At 30.4% G+C, this 24062-nt stretch overlaps 1 protein-coding gene across 10 annotated transcripts in view; it reads right to left on the reverse strand.

Moving 5' to 3' along the window:
- Ubx (ultrabithorax) overlaps window positions 1-24062 on the reverse strand; it is a 388698-nt gene that overhangs the window by 323876 nt on the left and 40760 nt on the right. For 2 of the 10 annotated variants that reach the window (XM_087403017.1, XM_087403015.1), the window contains exons 1-3: window positions 15589-15943; window positions 10599-10884; window positions 6403-6446 (exon numbers count right to left, since the gene is read on the reverse strand). The gene's annotated coding sequence lies outside the window, so the exon portion shown is untranslated. Of the gene's footprint in view, window positions 1-6402; window positions 6447-6725; window positions 9072-10598; window positions 10885-15588; window positions 15959-24062 lie in introns of those variants that run through there. The other 8 variants (XR_015544139.1, XM_087403016.1, XM_087403022.1 and 5 more) reach the window with 8 other exon arrangements.

Consider the following 24062-nt stretch of genomic DNA (forward strand, 5'->3'; position numbering starts at 1 on the left):
TGTACTCGTTTATAACGCCTCGCGTACTTAACTGTCAGTGCATAAATAATGAAAGCTAATTAGTATATAGCCTCGATGATAATATCACGTTAGAACAAAGTAACTTCGCATTTGCAACGATATATATTCTTTTCTTTTACTTAATTTATGTGATATGAATTTCATATCTTTTATCACCCCCGCAACGCAGTGAATTCATTATTTCTTTCCTTTTTTATGCCGATTAGACTTATGCTATGTTAAATGCAAGAAAAATATAGCAGTTTACAATAATAATATTACTTTAATGCTAAAATTCTTTTATTTACATTAATATCTGTAACTATAAATAATAAAAAATGCTACCAATTCATTATTTTGTCAATATATATTTCTCACTAAATTTATGAAATATATTCATTTTTTTCTATCTAAAAAAAAATCCATTTTCTATGATTACTATAGAGGGGAAAAAATAGACTCCAATAAAAAAAATGAAAGCAAATAACAGCTTAAATTAAGAATGAAATACAAGAGTATCTCGAGAGCAAATAATTTTTTTTACGTCGATAAAGTATACCTACATTTCTATTGATTATAATATCATTAATATAGCACCATAAGTATTATAAGCATTAATATTTAAGCTTCAACTATTCAATTTTAATTATCTATAAATTTCATTTTTCTAAATTAAATAGCATTACACAAAGTTTATCTACAAAAATCATTATTCAGCTTGAAATAAATATAATTTTAGTATTTTGTATCTTAGTCGTTAATGATTCCAATTTAATGAATGAGAGATAACTGTTTTATAAAGATTGTTATCGTTCGTTGTTATTTTTCACATTATTTTTTCTAAAATTATGCTCAAACATTTTATACGTGCGAAGTGAATTTGTCAATACTTCATGAATACAAGTACCGTCGGACACTTAAGAACTATACATGACATTCACTTTTTTCTTTTACTTTGCACAACTGCATTTTCGATGAGATATAAAATGTAAGAAGATATATCACATTGTAGCAGTGTACGAAAAAGAAGTTCGACCTACACAGTTTTTTTGTAACGATAAAAAATCTTTATCATTTTGATATACAGATGCAAATATGTAAGATGTGCATGTGCACATTTTGAAGAGTATTTAAAAAATCGTTTATTATTAAATTATTATTTTAAGTTTAGTATTTTAATTTCTTGTTTGACAAATTCAAACAATTTGAAAAAATGAAGATCACGTACATTTATATTATTTCAAATTGAAATACATGATAACCGCAAGTCAATAATATTTGATTAGCGTTTAAATGGTTTATATTTTATATAAATATTTTTAATAGATTTAATAATGCGTGTACTGGACAGAAATTAATTTAAAAACGGAACTTTATCAACATATTATATCACAGATTCGATTAATTGTATATAGTATAAATCAATCTTAATAGATATTAAATGTAGTTTCTCGTGGAGTAAACTTATATAAACAAAAGCTAATAAATAAATCGAAGCTAAAATTATAATAAGAAATATCGAACAAGTAAAAATTGGTCTTATTTTCATGCAACTTATAGATACTAGTCTTATTTTCATGCAACTTATAGATACTGTTAGGACTGAGTGAAATATGTGAAAAAAAACTCTCAGGCAGGGTGTTACGAAAAAATCGTGCTTGGAATACCAACGACGTACATTCTGCCGCCATACTGCCGCCATGTCCTCGATTACGAGGACGTGATTCGAGCTTTGGTTGGACCACTCAGGCTCCATGACAGCGACTGATTTGTGCCGCCATCTAGTTGCCAGTTGCCCAAGCTTGTACTTATATCCATGTTACACGATATACGAAAAAGTCCTCGAGAATTCGTGGCACGAATCGATCGCGAGTTTTGAGTGTGAGATACGTCGGTCTGTTGTATATATTGACGTAGAAATGTATTCTGGTATGTTACATTGGTGAAGTTCAAGGGCACTTATAGATTTATAGCGTTTGCAAATTTTCTGACGTTAAATGTTTCTAAGAAATTCACGAACGAACGTAGATTTTTTTTTCATGTTTTCGTAATTTAATAATTTGTATTTTATATTTAAATAATAATTATTAAATGAGATATTGAAATTATTAATGTAGAGAGTTTCGTGGAATTAAATCCCGATACAAAATTTTTCATATCAAAACATATATTGAATATATTAATGCAAAAATGATTATAATTATTGTGTTTTTTCCTTATTATTTTTCTGAATAAACAATAATTTTACAAAAAAAAGAAGAATATATGGACATATTTCGTACATAATTATGTGTATATTTGCATATATTTATATATATTCTTATAAAAAATTTTTATTGGGATATAGTATTTTATAAATTTGAGGAAACAGAAATCATATAAAATATTTATATAAAATTTTAAATTAATACAATAACATTAGGATAAATTTTTCATCAATTTACTTAATTAATAAAAAAATTAAACATTTCATATTTCTTATTTTATATGTAAATAACACAACAAATCTAGATTGAGAAAAAAGAGCTTAATATGTGCAGATTTGACCTATGTATATCTACATATAATTTCATGCTACTTCCAAACAATCTCAAGTTAACTAAAATATATTCAGACAGACAGCGATCCGCGGCTCTGAAACGAGAGCCCGGGCATGCAATTCAAAATGATTACGAATCGTGTAACATGAGCGTTCGGATCGATACTAGTCTTCCCCCCCTCTTATTCGTCCGGTTTCCAGGGGTCGGACAGGGTTGTTGGGGCGCGACCGACTGGTCTGGACTGGTTGACCCGTCTCGCCTGGTCTCAACCCACTTCACCCTGATTTTCCCCTGCCTCTTTCGCCACATTCCATCCACTGTTTCTCACACACAGTTCTGAAAAGGGTAGAGGGTTAAAGAGAAAGAGGGGAGTCTTCGTCGAAACTTGACTATAGATTTTCTCCAAAGATGGCGCCACATGCATCGAGGGGTTTCGCGCTGGCTGCTGTCTAATCAATAGAAGACTTTAGGCAAAACGTAAAATACTTCAATATGCAGATTTTTTTTTAAAAAACAATAAAGCTTTATTATAATATCTTCTAACTCCGACACTATGTTTTAATTGTGTATGATTTAAAAAAGATATAATATGAGATATTAAGCTAAAAGGTGAAGAAATTGAAATCTCTATCTTTATTTCTTCATTAATAATATGGAAGGTTTTAAGAAGTGATACTGTAAATCTATAATTGCACAATTTAGACATCTCGTTCAATTCGTATCTTCATCAAATTCCTATCTTAGATATTTGCGTCTCGGACATTCGCATAACTGTAGATCGGATAAGGTAATTTTTAAACATACAAAGGTATCATCCTGCTAATACAATGAAATGTTCAATTACCATATAATTAATATATAAATATATTATAATATATTCTGCAACGTCGAGAATGCAGCTGATATTAAAAGTGCAATCGATATTGAATTTCACTGAAGCAATAAAAATGGAAAAAAAAAGAAAATAGAATGTGAGAGAAGACCCAACTAAGAGAAGGGTTACTGTTGTAAATACTAATTAATTAATCAATTGTCTGAAATGCCTTATTTAAGCACAAGCCTACCATGACATTTGCACACTGTTTTCCGTAAAATCTTGACTATAAGGTCAATATACAACACAAGATAATAAGAAAAAAAGAATAATTAATAAAGATTGGGAGAAACAAACATCTGGTTAAAATGAAAAAGGCGGAAGATGAAGGTTATAATCTAATTGAAGAAAAGAATAGAAGAAGGTTCTTTCAAGAATAGAATCTAAATATAAACTTTTGCCAAAAATATTATTTTACAAATAAAAACAGTTAAAGCGCTTTGGAAAAAATTAACAACTTAGAATAAATTACAATTTTAAAGATTTACATACTTATAACATTGTTAAATTTTGTATCATAATAATATGTATTTCTAATATAATATGATTATTATTTACCAGCCCTTTATATTCTAAGATCGATAGTTTCAAATTTTTAATTTTCTTTTTCCTTTTTTTCTTCTTCCTTTCCTCTTTTCTCTCTCCTTCTCTCTTTCACTCTTATTCATGTGCATCACAGACTACTTTCTCTCTTCAATCTCTTATCTTCTTTCAATCTTATAAATCGACAGTCACCTCTCTTTCTCTTTCGTACAATACACAGTTCGTCTTTCTTTAATCAACGGACATGGATGTATTCATCCTTGTTGCTCGTATCTTGAATGCAGAAATGTGGTGGAGTCTGACCAATCAGAGCGAAGCTCTCTTAGTGCCTGCCGATCAATGCGAAACCCCACTGTACCGACATGTACAGCATGCCAACGTTTCGGAGGACCCAGCCCAACGAAGTTTCCCGGATCGGGGGAAATGCCGGTTGTACAATCTCAACACTGTGACGAACACAGCCGCCATGATATTTTGTATTGGAAATCAGACACGATTTTTCGATAACGTTGAAATAATTCTTTTGAAAAGAGAAACTTTATACTTGGTATTAAATACTACGTATATAAGGCTATTCGGTTTCTACATTATTTCTTATAACATCAGCTAAGTTTACATTTTTGTATAAACTAGCTACCTTCGTTCGTCTTATCCGTTTTCATATTTGTTCAAATCAGTTTAAATTTATTGAGTACATATGACTGTTATATGTATATTTATTTAACATAACACTATATTTAATAAAAACTATAACCTATTATTTCCATTGTTCCTGTTTTAAATTGTAGTCTTGAATTAATCTGAACTAATGAAGTATTTTCAACAAATATCCTATTTGCAAGTATTATATATATATATATATTATATATATATATATATATATATATATATATACAAGTATATATATATATATATCAAGTAAGTCAGTAATTAAAATTCTCCAGTTCAATCCAATTTCAAGCAAGAATATCTTTTACATTAGGGATTAAAACAGAATTACTGTTCTTATTCTTTCAGTTTAATTAAAAAGTTTCTGACTCTTTCCTGAATCTTGTATAAGCGAACCAAACTAATTTTAATTTCTCTGGTTTCAATTCGGATCAAATATAGCTTAGTGTGATAAATTTTCTTCACACACACGACGGAATTTATTATATTAAATTTTTTCATTTCTCAAATCTCTTTCTGCCATCTCTTTATTTTTATCAAAGATTTATCGCGGGAACAATTATTTCTACCTCGTAAAGTAATTTTCATAGAGCTATCTTCAGAAAGATATTTTCAAGAAAATGCTGCGTACAGCAATATACTCCATTCTCTTCGATATTACTGACAGCGATCTACATAGACACAAACATTAACTCCCTGCTTCCTTCCTCCTCCTTTCAACTCCTTGACCTATCTATTTTAAAGATATATGTCTTATTCTGGATTGCGAGATCCTTTTAGAACGAACCAAAGGTCTCACGGTTAATAACCAGTTTCATTATAGTCATAAAAATTAATCTTTCTTGTTACATTGAGTTTCTTTTTGCATAGTTTTTAGCTTTCTTTTTTCATGTATTATTATTCGACCATTTTAACTGTGAAACGTTGGTCTCGTATTATAAATTATTTACCCCTAAAATTTATTTGTCTTTTACAAATATATGTATCGTACATTTTTTTATTATTAGTATTTGTGAAAACAATATATAACATTATCTATGAATTTCATTATATATGAATTTTTAGAATTAGAAAACATTGTAAAAATTTAATACAATAATTTCTAATATTGCTTTCAGAAATAGCGGACTTAAGGTTTCGCACATCGCAATAAAATATCGCGTCGAGCAATGGCGAATCGTGAGGGGAAAGGTGAAAGCTTTGTTGCGTACGTATACCTACTAAACGTAGCGACATGGACCTGCGAGTTAGTCCCTAGCTTCTTAGTATTGCTAGAACGTTTCTTTGTTATATGCTTTTCCATTCTCCGTCTCATGTTTTATGTTTATCCGGTCTAGCATCGGATTGGCATAAACCATCAGATTACACCGAGAATTCTACCGAGACTCCAAAAAATAAGATATATATATATGAACACTCAGAATTCCCATGCGACAGTCCAGTTCTATTATATTAAATGACAAAATAAAAAATAGAAAATTGAAATGAATAAATAGAAAATATATACAATATATTGTTATAATTTTTTCGATAATAATTACAATACTAAGAACATATTGTTACATGCAGTATCATAAATCAAAAGTTAAATATTTTATAACTCTAAAAATTCATCATTTTTATATTCTAACTTAATAAATAGCATGTAATAATAAATAGATATTAATTTAACGATTCAGTAACTTTTTATTGAAGAATGAACTGGTTGTTTAAACGATAATTTCGATTCTTTCTTTGTCTTTCCCCTTTTCCATAAAAGAAAAGATTTCAACTTACCCATAAGATGCTAAGTCGCCAAATTGCTGTTATATTCCCCACATCTGTAACAATTGGAAAAAATATTATAAAAATAACAATTTTTTATGCAAATATAATATTTTGGATTTTGGATTTGGCGAAATATATACAACTTATTACCTATGTATTTAAAAATACATAAAAATTATATAATATAGTGCTTTTATAACAATTTATATTATATTATTTATATGTTAAACGTATTACAAAGATTTTAATTTAATATTTGAAATATTTTATATATACATATACATATATATATATTTTTTTTTAAGTCTCATAAAAAAAGCGAGAGAACTTACGTTAACTTCGTATATTTTTAAGCTCACTATACCGCACTTCGTTACTGTAATATGAATGAAGAACAAAGATCATTACGTATCACAATGAGCTATCACAATTGCAGATTTTTATCAGCCAATTTCGTTCAAAGCACGCGTGTTCAAGCCTGATACAAATGCAGAAGTTAGACACGTTTCAGCTTGCCAGTAAGTTTCACGAGGTTTCACATGATCATCCTACCTGTTTAGTGTCACTCGCCCCCACTCGACTACAAAGTGATCGTGATCAGCGGCCTGCTGCTGTTCCCGCGAATCATGTTTTTCGTTCGATTACCTGAAGCCCAGCCGCGATGCATTGTAATCGAGCAACATTCTTAAGCCACGGTCAAGGCGGAGCACTACTTGTGGTCAAAAACTACATTAACGAAGTTATTTCCAGTTCTCAATCGTTCTCACGGTAGATTTCAGTCTGTGTGTTGCTCTCATACAGTCAAATACAATACTATACAGTCACACTTCGCGAAATTATTTACGCTACGTGTAATTGTAGCCATCCTAAGTTTATCGTAAGTAGTCATAATTCAATGTAATTACGAGAGTAAATAATTTAAATAAAAGGAGAATAATTTTAACGATAGTCAAATGATAATTGAGTTGAAAAAAAGTGAAACGTCTCAGTTCGTTGAAAAGGGCAATGGCAGAGCTGGCACCGTTATACGACATTGCTCACGAATACAATGTGCGCTCACGTACAAACAATAAGGCAATTTGTATGAGGCACACGTTAGGCTTTGGTGGACATGAGTAGTTCGTTTTATTTTGACTTTTTTAATTAAAATTGCGCTTTTCCTGTGATACAGCTTCTCGTTTTAGTAATTTCAAAACTTGAAAGCGATAATTCTTGAGAAGAACTTTAATATAACAACTAAAACATTCTCTATAAAACTTGACAAAATGTATTCTTTTATATATCGATTTTTTTAAACATATCAATATTATCAATATTTTCTTTACCATCGTAAAGATAAATTACTTCCAAATTGATATTAATATTTATATTTTATTTTGCTACTGTAAACATAAATCAATGGAGGACAATTCGTGAGAGGAGTGGAAATTCTTGTCCTAGAAATTCTGCAGCACGAAGCAAAATGAACAAATGAGAATCCGTGGTAATAGGAACTGAGATTGAATTGGTTTTGCGTCATTAATTCCTTCGTACCGGATAACTGAAACGATTTGATCATCAGATTAGGCACGTGTACGCATTTACATTTATCCTTTTCGCTTTATATTATGGGTTTTGCTTTCTACGCTTATATTTTTGCATTTACAATCACGTCTCGTAATTTTCAGTTGTAGTCGCTGAAAGTTCATATTGTGGAGGACGCTTGTAATTCATTGTACAAGCTATCGATTCGTCATATTTTGTTGTATTTCTACGTTAATCTTACATGTAAAATCATAATAATCATCTAATAATCAAATTATCAAATATAAAATTAATTATCAAATATAAAAAAATTATCAAAGACTTGAATAATTAGCATTTCAATACAAGTACAGTTCATATATTGTGTACTTAAAACTTTCCTTTAAAATATTTTTCAAAATTGTAAATAAATAACATGCATTTATAAATTCAATTTACTTTTTACACTTTATACACACACATACACCCTCTCTCTCTCTCTCTCTCTCTCTCTCTCTCTCTCTCTCTCTCTCTCTCTCATTTATTTCATTTAATTTTTGTATAATATCTTCTATTTGTCTTCAATAGAAATATGCTTCAATGGAAAATTGTTTTACATAAGCTTTTGCAGTATTTAAGTTGGACTTATTTAGTGGCGCTGTTATTCAATTATCGTTGGCTCTTGATGATAAGAGTCAACCTATAAAAACAATTGGATCAAGAGCACAATCATGTGATTGCATTTGTTATCACCGAACACCGATAATTTACGACTAGTGCGGACAAACACATTATTTACCGTTTGCACACATAGAGGCTGTCCTATAAATCTGTATCAAATTAGGTTCGATAATTCAATAATGATTTTGTTATATTCTAAAAGTTTTAAATTAATATTTTTTTTAATATATTTATGATTATAAAGTATTTTAAAAAATAAAATCTTAAGAAATTGTAGATACTAAAACAATATGTATGTTTCAAAATTTTAATCCTTATACATATTCAACTACGTTGTATATATGTACATTTATTAAAATTTTATTAACAAACAATGGCTGCCAAATGTTTTTAGCCAATGAATAATTTTAAAGTTATCGCTCAGATAAAAAAAATCTTTAAAAAATAAAGATCTAATATACAAGATCTAGTATACAAATAAATATATAATCTAGTAAAATATTACGTTCTTAAATTGATTATAATAAAAATTTTATTAACTTATAATACCTTATAATAAAAAAATTTGACAAAAAAATTATTATAAAATTACATGTTCAGAAACTTTTAGCAGTTCCTATATGATGCGTTTCTAGTTAGAAAATCACTGAAACTACATGAATCTGGTTAAATCTTGGTTTAAATTACTTTATTTCCTATATATTTATTATAATAATCAGTTGTGCAAATGCGCGTTACATGAAAATAATCTTTTTCTTATGTATTGCCTGTATGGGAAAATAATAATATTGTTCTACGCTAATCTTTGTTAAAATTATGGGATCAAAAACCACTCATAATACTTTTTTTCCCAACGTAGTCTGATGGATGCTTAGTTTTCTCAGAAACATACGCCACTTTGATATACCACTTGACATATTTAGCTTTACAGTCCAGTCATATCGGCGTAGTAACACATACCGGCAATTCTTTTACCGACACGTTTCGCTTTATACCCCTACGAAAGTGCATGCGTCACTTTACTGCTTAAGGAGTTTTCCCAAAGAGACGCGGCACGAGAGGGCCGAATAGTAATGTTATAGTACGACTGCATCTAAGTGGACAACTTTCACGTTCATGAAGAGTACGCGTGAATACGCAAAACTCTAAATGCAAGATGTATGTATGACCAAGAAAAAAACAAATGTACTACAAGAAAGACCAACCACTTTAAATACAATGCATTATTTTAAATTTTATTTCACTCCGCTCAGAGAATTGTTATTTGCGATTAAAATGATAAAAAGCTAATGCTGTTGCAAATAATAAGTTTTGTATAGTAATTAGAAATATAAAATAGAGAAAATTTTAATTTAAATTTTTAATGCTATTGTTCTTAGAATTCAATTTGATCCTAACAATGTTATACTTTTACAGGACATAATATTTTTCAAAAATATATTTCGAAATAATCTTGAATATACAAAAGTATTTCGAATCCTTAACGTGACTTTACATGACTGATACTTTGCATAACTCCGCAGTGTATATAAACCCGCCGCGAGCAAGAGTACATCACACATTCATCTACAAGTGTCTGCTTTACTTTCAGATACATGTACAGCAATGTGAGTCAGGCTAGATGTACCTCGTCGTGGCTTTACGAGAGAAGTTTCGGTTTTTCATGTATTCAACAAAACAAGATACACATGGTGTCTTCGAAAGAAAAATTCTCGGAGCATAGAATCGAATAAAATATTTGAAGCCGAGACTAGAAAAAAAAAACTAAGGTTACAGGTTTATTTTAACTTTTTATAAATCAGGATTCCCAAATCCTGAGTTTATCAGTTTCCTCAAGATGATACAATGTTGTTACCTTTGCAAAATAAATTAATTCCTTCGGTATTTTCCTTCTACTATATATTATATGGATAATTTTAGCTTTTTACTACTTAAAATTCATGAAAAAAAATTTGCAATATAATTCTTCATAGTAATATCGCTTAAAGGTTAAATAAAGAAATACAGTTTTTAAGACACACCAGATACGTAGAAATGGTTCTTCAGTGTTTACAGGTCGAGCTACGATGTTCCATACTCTCCATACTCTCTACCTTCGGCCGTGTACTATGTCGAGATGCACCCATCAAGGCAACTCAATCGCTTTCCATCCCCACTCACATCCCCTTTCACCTGCATCCCGCCTTAGAGGTAGGTATCGCGCGTCAAGAAAACAAAGTAGTAGACGTGAGCGAGGCGGTGGGAAGAAAATCGAGAGCACAATCCAGTCGAAAGTATGGAAAAGGCGTTCGAGCGGCCATGGCTGAACTGCAACAGACGCCGCCATGTCCCCTGTTTCATTTCTGAGTGTTATTGAATCGCGTATTTTCAATTTATTTGGTGTCTCTCCTTCGAGAAACACGGACTGACCGAACGAACAAATCTTGCACGTTTATTTATCGTTCACCCTCAATATTAGAAGCTTCATGCATATAAAATAAATCGGATCAAACACAATAAAATATTCCGCTTGAAATAAAAATTTATAGTGCAACTCAGTTTTTTTTATCAATCATTTATATAATATATATATTCGCTTATACTTGATAACATCTTCATAAATTAATTATGATTTTATTATGCTAATCAAATAATTATATTTTAATCGTAAAATACGTCATAAAATAATAATTATATTTTACTTTCCCCCACATTGCGGACATTTAAAATATACATATTTTGTGTCTACTATCTGGATACTTATCAATACTGCTTTTTGATGTCGACGTAATGTATCTAGCAGTAATTCAATTGCCTGTGTATGTTATAATATCTATAAATTCTCCGCACATAATGTACAATATTATGCGAACATTAAGATATTATGCGATATTTTATCGCGTATAATGCTCTAACATTCGCATCAGAGTTTCTTTTATTGCATAGAGATACAAGATAGACAATTATTTAAGCTACGCATGATCTACGATTATGAAGATAAGGAGTTTCAGGCTGCGAATGAGTAATAAGTTCCTGTGAACGCAGGTTCGTGTACATGAGAAGGAAAGAGACGCAAATCGTAAGACGGACGCGCGTGCAATATCAGCATGTGAACGATTCTTATCTTAAAATGAAAAATTATTGCCACACAAGGGTTTCATTAGCGTCGCTTATCAGTCCTCGGAGGGACGTATTTTATCAAACTGTATTTAGGGTGTAAACTGTATTCAGGTTCGTGTATTTACATGAAAAGACAACAAAGTCTGCATTTTCTTGTATTTTCGATGTATCCAATAAAAAGAAATTTATTATTCCCTTGCTTAAGTATAATAATACAACTAAAAAAAATGTGATTTTCGAATTATTATATGAGTTAGGTAGATATAAAAAAAGATACTCTATCAATCATCAAATGAAGCTAACAATCCATTCGTTTGTGTCGTTTTTAAATGTCAACGAGATATAATTACAAGAGATTATAATACTTTCTACAAAAATAATAAATTTTGAGTTGTATTGTTTTTATAAGTAAAAAAGAGATTTTTCTACAGAGAACATTAGAGTTAAGATAGTCTTGGTACATTGAGAAAAAAAATTCGTTGAACAAATTTTTTTTCCAGTGTACCTAATTGATATTTGAAAAAAAAATTATTTTATTTTGAATTTAGTCATTTTAACTGGTCAATTATTCCAGATCTGTTATAATTTTATAAGATATCAAAATTGTCTCAACTAAAAAAAAAATAATTCTTTAAGAATTATGAAACAAAAATGACATTTAATTATGTTTCGAAAAGTATATTCTTTTTATCAAATATTATTTGATTAGTCAATAATTTTCTATTAAATTGAAAAATAATTTTTCCTCTTCTGAAAAATTTAATTTAATTTTAGAGTTATGTCACTTTTGAAATAAAGGAATATGATTATCGTTAAAAATGTAACGACAAAGATCAAATTAGCCGCATAAAAGCGAGATTGTTGAATGAGGGAAGATGAGCAAAAGAGTCTCTGCGAAAGGCGCGCAACAAATACCGCAAAAAGTCGGGGAAACAAAGGAACATGTTTAACGAAGAAAAGTGTTAGTGAAAATCGATATTGTGCGATTGGTTTGACCTAGTTTTAGCGACTTCACGAAGTGAAGCATCAACGAGTTCACGTAAGCTAAATGCCAAAACCCATGAAGCTCCGCTCGTTAATGATAATCCTTCCTTTGTGAAACCTTCCCTTAGAACACCTCCATTATTTCCGCGTCTTAACAAAATATGCGCGTGAAAATATTATCGGCCAAAAGATACCATAGTAAATAAATTTTATTTCGAATTTAGTCATTTTAACTGGTCAATTATTCCAGATCTGTTATAATTTTATAAGATATCAAAATTGTCTCAACTAAAAAAAAAATAATTCTTTAAGAATTATGAAACAAAAATGACATTTAATTATGTTTCGAAAAGTATATTCTTTTTGTCAATATTATTTGATTAGTCAATAATTTTCTGTTAAATTGAAAAATAACAATGTACAATAATAAACGCCAGGAACACGGTAAACTTTCATTATTCTGTTCTTTCTACCCTTTCCTCTTTATTTCTTTCCACGAGCGGTTCGCATAATTCCTTGAAACATTTTTCATACATCGAATAACAGCTGCGGTCAGACTCTCTCTCTCTCTCTCTCTCTCTTTTTCTCTCTTTTTCTCCCTCTTTCTCTCGCTTTCTTTCTTTCAGAGCATTTCACGCATTCCAGCTGAATTCTGGGTGTGCGAGAGAAACGATCATTACCAGAGACCAGAGATGCGTAACGCATACACAGCGCGCGCGCTACGAACTGGACCCGGGTATACGTGGCCAACGCGCATGCACGTCAGCATCGAAATTTCGTCGTCGACCGACATTGCTGTCGTACATACCTCCGCTGTTTATACAATACACTGTCACACTCGGAACACAGAATAATATTCCACTTTCGCGCGGAAATTCCACAACGGCGACTGCGGGGCGACTGTGCAACAATTGCATGAAAGTAAATTGGCGTAATCAAGCGGCGCATATGGAAAATTCGCGCGGCAATTTCACGCAATATTGCGCATGCAAAGTTGATAAATTCGGAATCCACTGCCGGCATTTTCGACTCTCTATGCGACAAAAATATACACACGCGTATACACATATAGATGCACGGCCGTCCGAATGGAAGGCTAAGTCTATCGATCCTGCTGCACACAAAACGCTTTTTCCGCTCCACTGTAGTAGAAAATGTAAAATTCGTCATGGTCCATTTTATTTTCGAAGGAAGCCACACGTATCCTTTTACTCGATTTATATTCTAACACTTTAGCTTACATTTTATTTGAAACAAGAGAGAGAGAGAGTCAAGAATTATCTTCATCATTAAGATTTATTTTGAAATAATAACGTATACAGTGGTTTCTTTTAAATACCGATTTAATTTTTGTATGCAATCTATTTAAATTTCTCTCATGGCTAATTGCGTGATTTTGTACAAAACTTATTTAGTGTCGTTTCGAATTTAATTTTATCTCAGAATTGTACTATATACATTAAAGTTACATATTTATATTATATTGTCAATATTTCAGATGCTTTGTTAAAATAACTAACAGTGGAAATATTTTCATTAAAAAGTTTTATATAGGATATAACACAAACGTGAATAATTCAAGTTTTATGTGCGTCTCGTCAAACTTTCTTGTCAAGAATGCGAATCTCTTCTTATTCCAGTATGTAGTAGAGATGGTTCTAAAAAAACTTATTACGGTCAGGTGATTGGAAATGTGTATGGACGTCAGAATCAGACGTCTTTCAATACTAGAAATGGCTTCAACGACAAATTGCTGAGACCTTATTTTCTATAAAGATCAGAGCATATCTCGGGGATATTCTGGATCAAATCTTATAGTCTCAGAGATATGATATTTTAGATACATAAATATTGTCATCCTTCTGTGTTGCAAGCTAGCAAAGATAAGAATAAATAATATTAAAGTCTTTTAAATAAAAACCAAATAGGTATCATAATTTGTTATTATAATTTAATAGTTAAAATATAGTCAAAACAAATTAATAAATTCCAGAACAAGTTGTTTTAATTACAGCAACCATTTATTTATATATTACATTATTTTTAGCTTTGCAAATATACTGCGCATCTCTCTTATTGTTCGAAAACGCATGGTAAAATGGAAGATTTACACGACATGTATGATTTAAAAGGAAAGATTTATAATCCAAGAAGTTCTGATCTAATATTTTTTTTAATTTGACGAGAAAAAAGCAACTGTCCTGTAGAACAAAATATAAACCTGAGCAACTTAAGAATGTGGTAGCTATCGGATAACTAAAGCAAATGGGACAAAAAAGAGAGTAGCCCTTTCTCCAAAAGAAGAATACCTGTCTGATGTGGGTGCGACGAGAAAAAACGAAATAGGAAGTTAACACAATTTCTATACTATAACATAAAAATACCTGCATTCTTAAAAATGTTTTTTGTTGTGCCGTTTGATACCGTTAGGTCAATAAATCCTCACCTTTTTTAGCGAGCGAAAAAACGTTAGAGAAACGTCATCTTGCGAAAATCTCGAAATGGTTCGCTTTTTAAGTTCTATTTTATTTCAAAACTTTCAATACACGTTGCAGCCGACTGCAACGTGCGAGGAAAATTACAAAGAAGAAAACTTACACGGGTAAGTGAACATTAACATTTAATCTTTCAAACATTAAATACCAAGAAAGGTCCATTAAGGATGTTGCAGCTGTTCGCAGCTGCAATAGTTTTATTTTCCTTGCATCTGTGCCTCGCAGAATGTACAACTTTATCTTTCTACAAAAGTCCTTATATTCTCAAACTCACACTTTGTCAGTTATGTATTATATTATTTAATAACTTTCATGTGATTGTAGTATTATTCGATGTTTTTATCGATTTAAATAAAATTAGAAAATATTAAAAGATGGTTATCTCTACACGTTGGATGAAATTAATAAAGAAAATATAATATGGCAATCTTACTTTTGGCAATCTTACCCGGAGATGATGAGAACAGGCCAAATTTCCGATGTCATGGTAATCATTGAATAAATTTGTGTAGCCAAAAAACGGTAGAAGTCATTAAATTAGACCAAAATCCAGATGAATCTGATCTGACGATATCAATGTCCATCGTCATGGTCTAAGTCATCACTGCGATAGATTGTGTCAGGTCAGCAGTTCTTATATGACGATACGCCGGCTATTCTCAGTGTAAGCTTTATTGCAGCTAGTTATGGACTGTTATGCCGTATCGGATGGTGATAGGAACATATTTTCTTGCTTGAAAAATACTCCTTACAGATCGAAACTGTCAATTAATTGTTATGCAGAAAGCGAAGGTCTCATTATTTTATAATGACGGACAAATCTCTATTAAACATATAACTCATTATATTATTAAAATTGAATTAAATATTTTACTTAATCAGTGCTATATATTATCTTGATAGATTTATATATACATAAAAATATAGATTCAATATTTATTATTCTATTAATATAATTATATAACTACTCAATTATATTATTGTTTTACAATTATAATTAAATTAATTGTATTTTTAAATTAATTCTTATACATTTTTATAACTTTGATAAAAAAACTTTGATAAACAATAAAATTAATTGGTATAAATAAATCAAATTATTACTAATTATTGCAACTATTAATTTATCTTTTTATATTATTGTATATATATTATAACAAATTTATACATATAATACACAAAAAGATAATTAATACCTGCAATAATTATATGATCTCATAGTCCCAGTATAATCACATTTGTTTACTATTGAATAATATTTTTAGTAACAAAATGTTTGAAAGGAAACAATACGAGGAAAAATCGAAGGTATAATATTCATCATATCAATGGTCGGTCGAGCGATAACAGCCATGCGTATGTATTGATGATTTGGTAATCATAGATACCTGCATGCTCTACTAATCGAAATACAGTAGCCTTCGCGATCATATGAAGTAATTTCTTATCGAATCCAAAACACAATTTAATTAAATTCGGTTTGTTACGCCTTCTCCCCACTATCACCCCCGCCTCTATTCCCTGTAAAGCTTTGATGCCATAAATGCCACATGTTCCTGTGTACAACTGACTACGTGTGTTCCCGTTAAAACCGTCTATGAGTGGCTTTTACGATCACGATGACCTGCTAACCTCGAGATAAGGAAACGATGGTGCGACTATGCTGGCTTTTTCAATTTGCAGATTAATTGATTGCAATTTTTTAATAGCAGATTTAAAGCCACGTATTTTTCTGTGCCAGTTATTTCATTGCCGTGTCGCACAAATACCATCATTGCACATTTCTTTACGTCGCTATAAATATAAAGAGAATTCTTTCTTTTTTCCGCGAATAGGCAAAAAGGTCGCTAGATGCTTCAATCGCGGTACTTTCCAACTTCGCGTAGTAAAAATACGATTGCTACCAAAATACTGGTAGGGAACAAAGTGAAGTTCTTAAGTCGCAAATAGTCATAACGAGGACGACGGTCGAGGTCCGACTCGCAAAAATGTATTAGATCATTTACGTACGGATGGAATTCTCTCTCTGTACTTTGTGAAATTGGGAGATCTATAGAGGATTATTTTATCTCCCTTCTGAACTATTCTCATCTTTTACGTCGCACTCGCCAATTTACAAATTACAAAAATCACCAGGGACCAAGCGCAATCGAGAAACGCGCTAGAATAAATTTGTCCGTTCCGAGCGGAACTTTATGGAGCAGTAAGAAATTTAATTAACATCCTGGACAGTTCCGTTTCTGCGACGTGAAGGAAACACGTTCGAGCGACAGCGATATTTGCCGAGGGAACCTTTCATATTTCGTACTTTGTGGAAATTGAGATACTCCACCCATCTTCCCCCTCTTATCCGTTTCTCTCTGCATCCCTGTCGGCAACCTCCCCAAACCAACCCCAAAAATGGCCGACATACATTTGCTTCTACACGCTCCGTGATCTCTGTTCTCCGACCTAGAATTGACTCAATGTTCCTCTGGGAAATAAGAAGCAATACCTGTCTCTCCAAATAAGACTGAGTGGCCGCAGTGAAGCGAAATGGAGGAATATAGAAATGAGCGAAACAGAACAGAGAGAAAGGTAAAGGGAAAACGGAGAAATATACCTTTGCCTTTCGTAGATATTTTCGCCCATATTGCGCCAGCTATATCACGGCAATATTCACGGTACATGGATACTTCAGTGTATGGCTGTATAATACAACACGTTCGGTATGTATTACTCCACATGATATATAACGTACCTTATGTAATATAAAACACTGTGATAGTAATCTTATTTATTATTATTTTGTGTTCAAGATAGTAACGATTACCTATCTAATATAATAACAATATTAAATCAAATATTAACTGATTTCGTGTTTTCCCAGCAATTTTTATCTTATTTTTTCCATTTTTTTTTTGTTTATCGCGATATTCGATCAATAGTTTTTATTAATTTGATTCCTCCCAGACTTAATTCGTATCGATTGAATTCACAATAATAGCTGATAAAACATTGCAAAAAGAGTTAAATTATTTTCTTCAATATTTGCTTATAGCAAATAAGTATACAGTATAAATTTTTTTTAAATCTATCTTCCTTTCTCACTCATGTAATATATAATACAATATACATAAGCCAAACATAGAAATAACAAAATATTCAGAATAATGCAGTTATTTTCATAACATGTTTCTTATCAGATAGCCTTTAAATTTTAAAAAGTTAAGCAATCTTATTTTATACAATAAAATATTTTTACATAACTAATTTGCAAAATAATAATTCGAAATCTATATTTATATACAAGAGAGACAGAAAGATTTATTTCTTATTCAACAAAATAAGTAATTAAATATTTAACATAATATTTTCATTTCATTGAACATATCATTTCGTTCAAAGGATAAGTCAGTTTTTTTTTACCAAACGATAAAGGAAAATATTACTCTTGGCCACGTTTACCACATCTACATCACGAGTTTCACGAGTTCACTTGTTTACGGGCCAATTTCGCACAGCTACGCGAAAATACTGCTTTTTTTCTGAAAGTATAAGCATTTAAACTTACTGCTTTAGCTTTGCTTTAACATCAACTTCTGAAATTTTGAAGCTCCTCGCAAAAGGACTATTATATACAACTGTCATTATATGCTTTATATTTGCACAGATCTAAAAAGATAACTTATTTAATAATTTTTATGGTTCTTTTATTAAAAATACATATACTTATATATTGTCTGTTTACTCTTGAAATGACGATTCGTCAATTTTTTATTAATTTGATAAAACAAATTCGATTATTAATGCATATGAAATAGATGCGCGACGGTGTTCGCAGAGCGAATATGAAGCTGAATTGCTTTCATTTATATTTTCAAATAAAACATTTTCTATCTTATATAAATATGAACTGATAATGCCAATGAACAGTCAAAATTTAGATGTTTCGAATAATAAATGTTAAATCAATTTATTTAAGATATGATTGTGCGCTGAAACCTTCGGACTTTCAATACAATCAATCTGAGACGTTAATAATCTCCCTAAATTAAATTTAAAAAACTGTAAAGAACTTTTTTAAATTAAATTTAATTGAATAAAATTATTCGTAGTTCAGAAATGTTTTATCTTTAACCAAAACGTTGATTACATCGATAATTAAGTCATAACATAAAAATAATAAAGCTATAAGGCTGTTTAAAAAAAAACTATTCAGCATTTATATGGTAGTACGCACTGTGTTATATATAAACAGTATTAAGTAAAAAAAACCTTAGTGACCATAGGTCGAAAGCTCAACCGTTTCTGAGATATAAACATTTTTGTATGTTAGTATCATGAATGACTTACTGGCTTCTATGTGTCGCATTCGATGTTTACCTCAGTGTTTATAAACTGTGTTCTACAAAAAAAAACTCTGTAAGATCCTATAAGAAGAAGATGCCAAGCATGTATGGAAATGGAAGAAAGACATGTGATACACGTTCAGTAAATATAACAAGCAAGTCATTCATGATGTTAACATACAAAAATGTTTATTACTCAGAAAAAGTTTTTCTATATTCACTAAGGTTTTTTATTCAATGGTGTGTACTATTTACCATATATCTGCTGAACGTTTTTTTAACACCTTGTGTAGATAATGATGTGTGTAATGAGATTTCTTGATTCTTTCATTCAAAATCGTCTTGCACATGATCACTCTTTATTATTTCAGAAAAGTTTTACTATTCTTTAATAAAGCATTGCACCGCATAACTTCTATTAAAACTACTGCTATATTAATGTGGAAATATTTTGAATGGTGATAAAAATTACATATGAAATGCGCTGAAAGAAATGATTTTGTTAAGAACAAATCAAGGGAAAACAAATATGAAATTTGTTTAAAAAACCGATTAATTTGTTACGATTACAAATTAATTCGTCAATGTAACAAATAATCAATAATCGCTAGCAAATAAGATGTATGCATAAAAATCGTAGATGATTGCAGGGTCTCAAATCGTAAGAAATTAATCAATTCTACTCAAATACTCTCCCTATATTTGACTGTGCTTGATCAGTTTTCTACGACTCAAAATTCCACGATCATCTACGATTTCTATGTAACCGAATCTAAAATCTACCCAGAAGATAGATTAGATTCTATATAGTTTGCTTCTATTACTAATAATTGGTTGGTGTATAACAGACTAGCAGCGATCACAACAAACAAAATTTGTCGTCACATATTTACGATCATTTGTTACAGGTACTGATGGCTTGTTAAATTAACAAAATCCTTTCTCTCAATGCGATAATAATGTGTAAGACTTACGCAGATTGGTGTAGTATAATTCGAAGCGTTGAAATTTTATTCCTACATAAGAAATCGCAATCGAAAAATTCTCCACGGCGAGTCTGATTTAGACGCCAGCTCTGCTCAAGTTTTTATTTCGTACTTCGATCCCGGCTACACTTCGGTTATCTCTGCCGCATACGTGACGGTGATGAAGAAAAGCGTGGACAGGTATACCTACAGGTATTCGTATGTTCGGCAGGGTGTATTCGTCCGTGTGCCCAGCTGCTTCGTAGATGCAAGTGTATTGGTACATGCGCCGCACTGAGGGCGGATATATCGGCGTCAGCAGGGGATCCGTGCTGCCATTTTATCCAAACGTGATCTGAGCCAAATACGAAAATTCGTACGTGTTGCGGTATATACGTATTGCCGGCGTCATCGTTGTCAGTGCAGGCGATACGCTCGATACGCCCGATGAAGTAAGTGCACGAGAGAGTCAGGCGTGGGCAGTATTAACTGGAAAATATGACGCGTAAATATCGGTACCTACTCGAACGCCCACACGGACCTCCGCCATCTCTTTGCAGTGCGGAAACGCTAATACTACGATAGAATAAACCTCGCGAATTTAATACGCAAAATATCTAAAATGTTGGGGAAAACGATATAAATATGCTGAGATATTTGAGCCACCCAGGTGTGAATCGTCTTCTGTACATTAGTCAGCAACGAATGCATTAGTTTCCGAAACATTCTGAGTGACAAAAACCTAATGTTTAATCAAATTCGGGCAATTGTTCATATAGTAGTTTTAGATTTGAACGTTACATATTACGCGCATCTTGTTGAGACTATTTCAGAGACTAAATATTTACGGTTAACAAAATTTGTAAAATTTAAACTTCAACAATGTAAAACGTCATAAAATTTCCGTCAGTTTATAAATTCTATTTAAAAAAATTTAAAAAGATAAAACTTTCTATATCACTTCGTAAAATTTAATTTTAATTTATAAAATTCATGATAATTTTAATATTAAATATTTCCGTAATCCAGATTTATTAAAAAATTGTTGTCAAATAGAAAGCGACTTTAATTTAATCAAAGAATCTGCATTCAATGCAAATTGTGAATCTAATGATTGCATTCAATAATGAGAAATGTTACATGTTTAAAATGATTTACGTAATAATTAATAAAAATGTGTGTGTGTGTGTGCGTGTGTGTGTGTGTGTGTGTAATAAAAGAAAATGACATAACATAAAATGTAATATACGTGCATATACAATTAAAAAAAAATTATTTAAAAGATATGACGATATCTTTTTTGCTACACGATATATATTTTCATATATATCTTTGCATTTGTTAAATTTCTAAAGATCAGAAGAACCGATGTTGATAATTGTCAAAAATTTCATATTTCAAACTTCATTCTCGAACGTCGTTCCACAAATATCTCGACGGCGCGCGGTTAATTAAGCCTGTTAAAAGCAATTAAGACCTCTACTTTGTGCAAGCTTAATTAAATTTAATTGAAGAAACTTCCATGAGAGGAAAAGATCGCAATCAGTACAATTTTTAAATGCACGTTTCATCTCAAAGAATCATGAAGATTCGAGTCATTCAAAAAGCATAGCAATGAAACAAATGTGCCCTGAAACTCTGACGAGATCTGAAAGTATGCGAGTGTGAAGCTAATAAAGTACAACCTCTTCAGGAGACTCTGGAAATATTTTTGGTCTCCGTTTCGGATATACCATTGCTTTTCGCTTTCCTCTTTTTACTACTTTTTACTACTTTTTACTACTTTTTGGTGATGCTGATGACGATCATTATCATTGGAATTCCAATTTGCATGATTTGAAAAAAATGTCATTTAACTAAAGAAAAAGCTAATGTACATCTTCTATTTAGTTCTCGTATACATTACATTGCTTTGAAATTAAATGTTATCGTGTAGTCCTATCATAATCATATCACGATTCTCGGCCATAAATCGCGACACTCACTATATCATGATTAGTTCACGTTTTTAATTACACTGTATGTGTTTTACTTTACGAATTTTAATAGCATTTTTAATTAATATACAATATGATGCACGTTTTCTTTTAAATATTTTGTTACAATACTACTCAATAATGATATAATATATTTATATAAGTGTGTTAATGTTAACCCTGCTGGTCTAATTCAAATTTACTATACGATCATATCATTTGGATAAATATAATTAAAAAATTCTAAAAAATAAAAAAAAAATTTCACTAATAAGATTTTATATTGACAGACAAAATTATCAAATAGAAAAAAAATTTTAATAATATATTATATATTAATAAAAAGATAAATTATATTTTAGATATTAAATAGAGTTAAATAGACCCGCAGGATTAAAGATATTTATCTTGAGTTTTTAGAAATAGAGGATACGTATTTTTAAATCTTAAATAAAAATATAAAGAAAAAAATATCATGCAAATATTTAATAATTATTGAGTTACCTATTTTATCAATTCATGCTATTTTATTTGCAAATATTATCGTTATTATTTATTATATTATTTAATTTTGCTACTCTATTAATATATTGTTATGTCGATTTTTCAGTGTAAATTTCTGGCTACATTACTGTCTACTCGGATCGCTTGCTGTTATGCAGTTTTGTTGCTCTACGAAGATGATACTTCAACTAACAAATCACAGACTTCAGTAGTTCCTGTTATATGTGTTTATGACACTTCTTCAGCGACAACAAAAAAAAAAATAATTGGATGAAATGAAGAAAAGATAAAGTGTCTTCATGTGAGGAAGATAATTTCATTTTATTCAAGTAGGATAGTTTCATTTTATTTAAAGACAGATATCAGAAGAATAAAAGTAATATATGGAGATAGATAGACTAATAGCTATAAATGTAAATGTTAATTAGCAAACCGCGTAACTAATGTTACTTACAAGAAATTATGCTTTAATTATTATATCTATTGGATTACCGCAAAGTTAACAGACAAATTTAATTTTAATATGCAAATAAAACTTATCTAACTGTGATCTATTTATATTAAATTATCTAATAATAAAATTTATGTACTTATGCAAATCAATATTTGTGACAATCATTGAGAGAGATAGATGTTTGATATTAAATAATGATGTTATGTATTTTTCAATGCTTGCTATGCATTGAAAAATACATAACATCATTATTTTAATATGTAATAATAATATTAAACAAATAATTTGTCAAAAGAAAAAGAGAAAGATAATAAAAATATATTATATAATTAAACTTATTGCTGTATTTTAAATTTGTACCGTTTACTCTTTTATTTATTGCTTTATTTTAAATTTGTACTGTTTATAAAAGTGACTGTAATTATCGTACATTGCCTCTTAATGATTCTACCCAAAAACTGAAAAAGATAATAAAATTGTACGTATGATATTTAAAGTTGTTCTATTATAAATAGATAAAACCAGCAATAGTTTATTACATAGGGACGTGTACCATTAGTATTTCTCGATACTTTTATGTTTGTATAAACATTGGCTAATAAAATAAAATCAGATGTAATATATTATCTTATTTAAAATTCAAAACAATATTCTCTCATACTAATAAATTCAGAAAA

This window comes from Acromyrmex echinatior, chromosome 2, assembly GCF_024713525.1.
Source record: "Acromyrmex echinatior isolate Ae372 chromosome 2, ASM2471352v2, whole genome shotgun sequence".
NCBI classification, from domain to species: Eukaryota; Metazoa; Arthropoda; class Insecta; order Hymenoptera; family Formicidae; genus Acromyrmex; species Acromyrmex echinatior.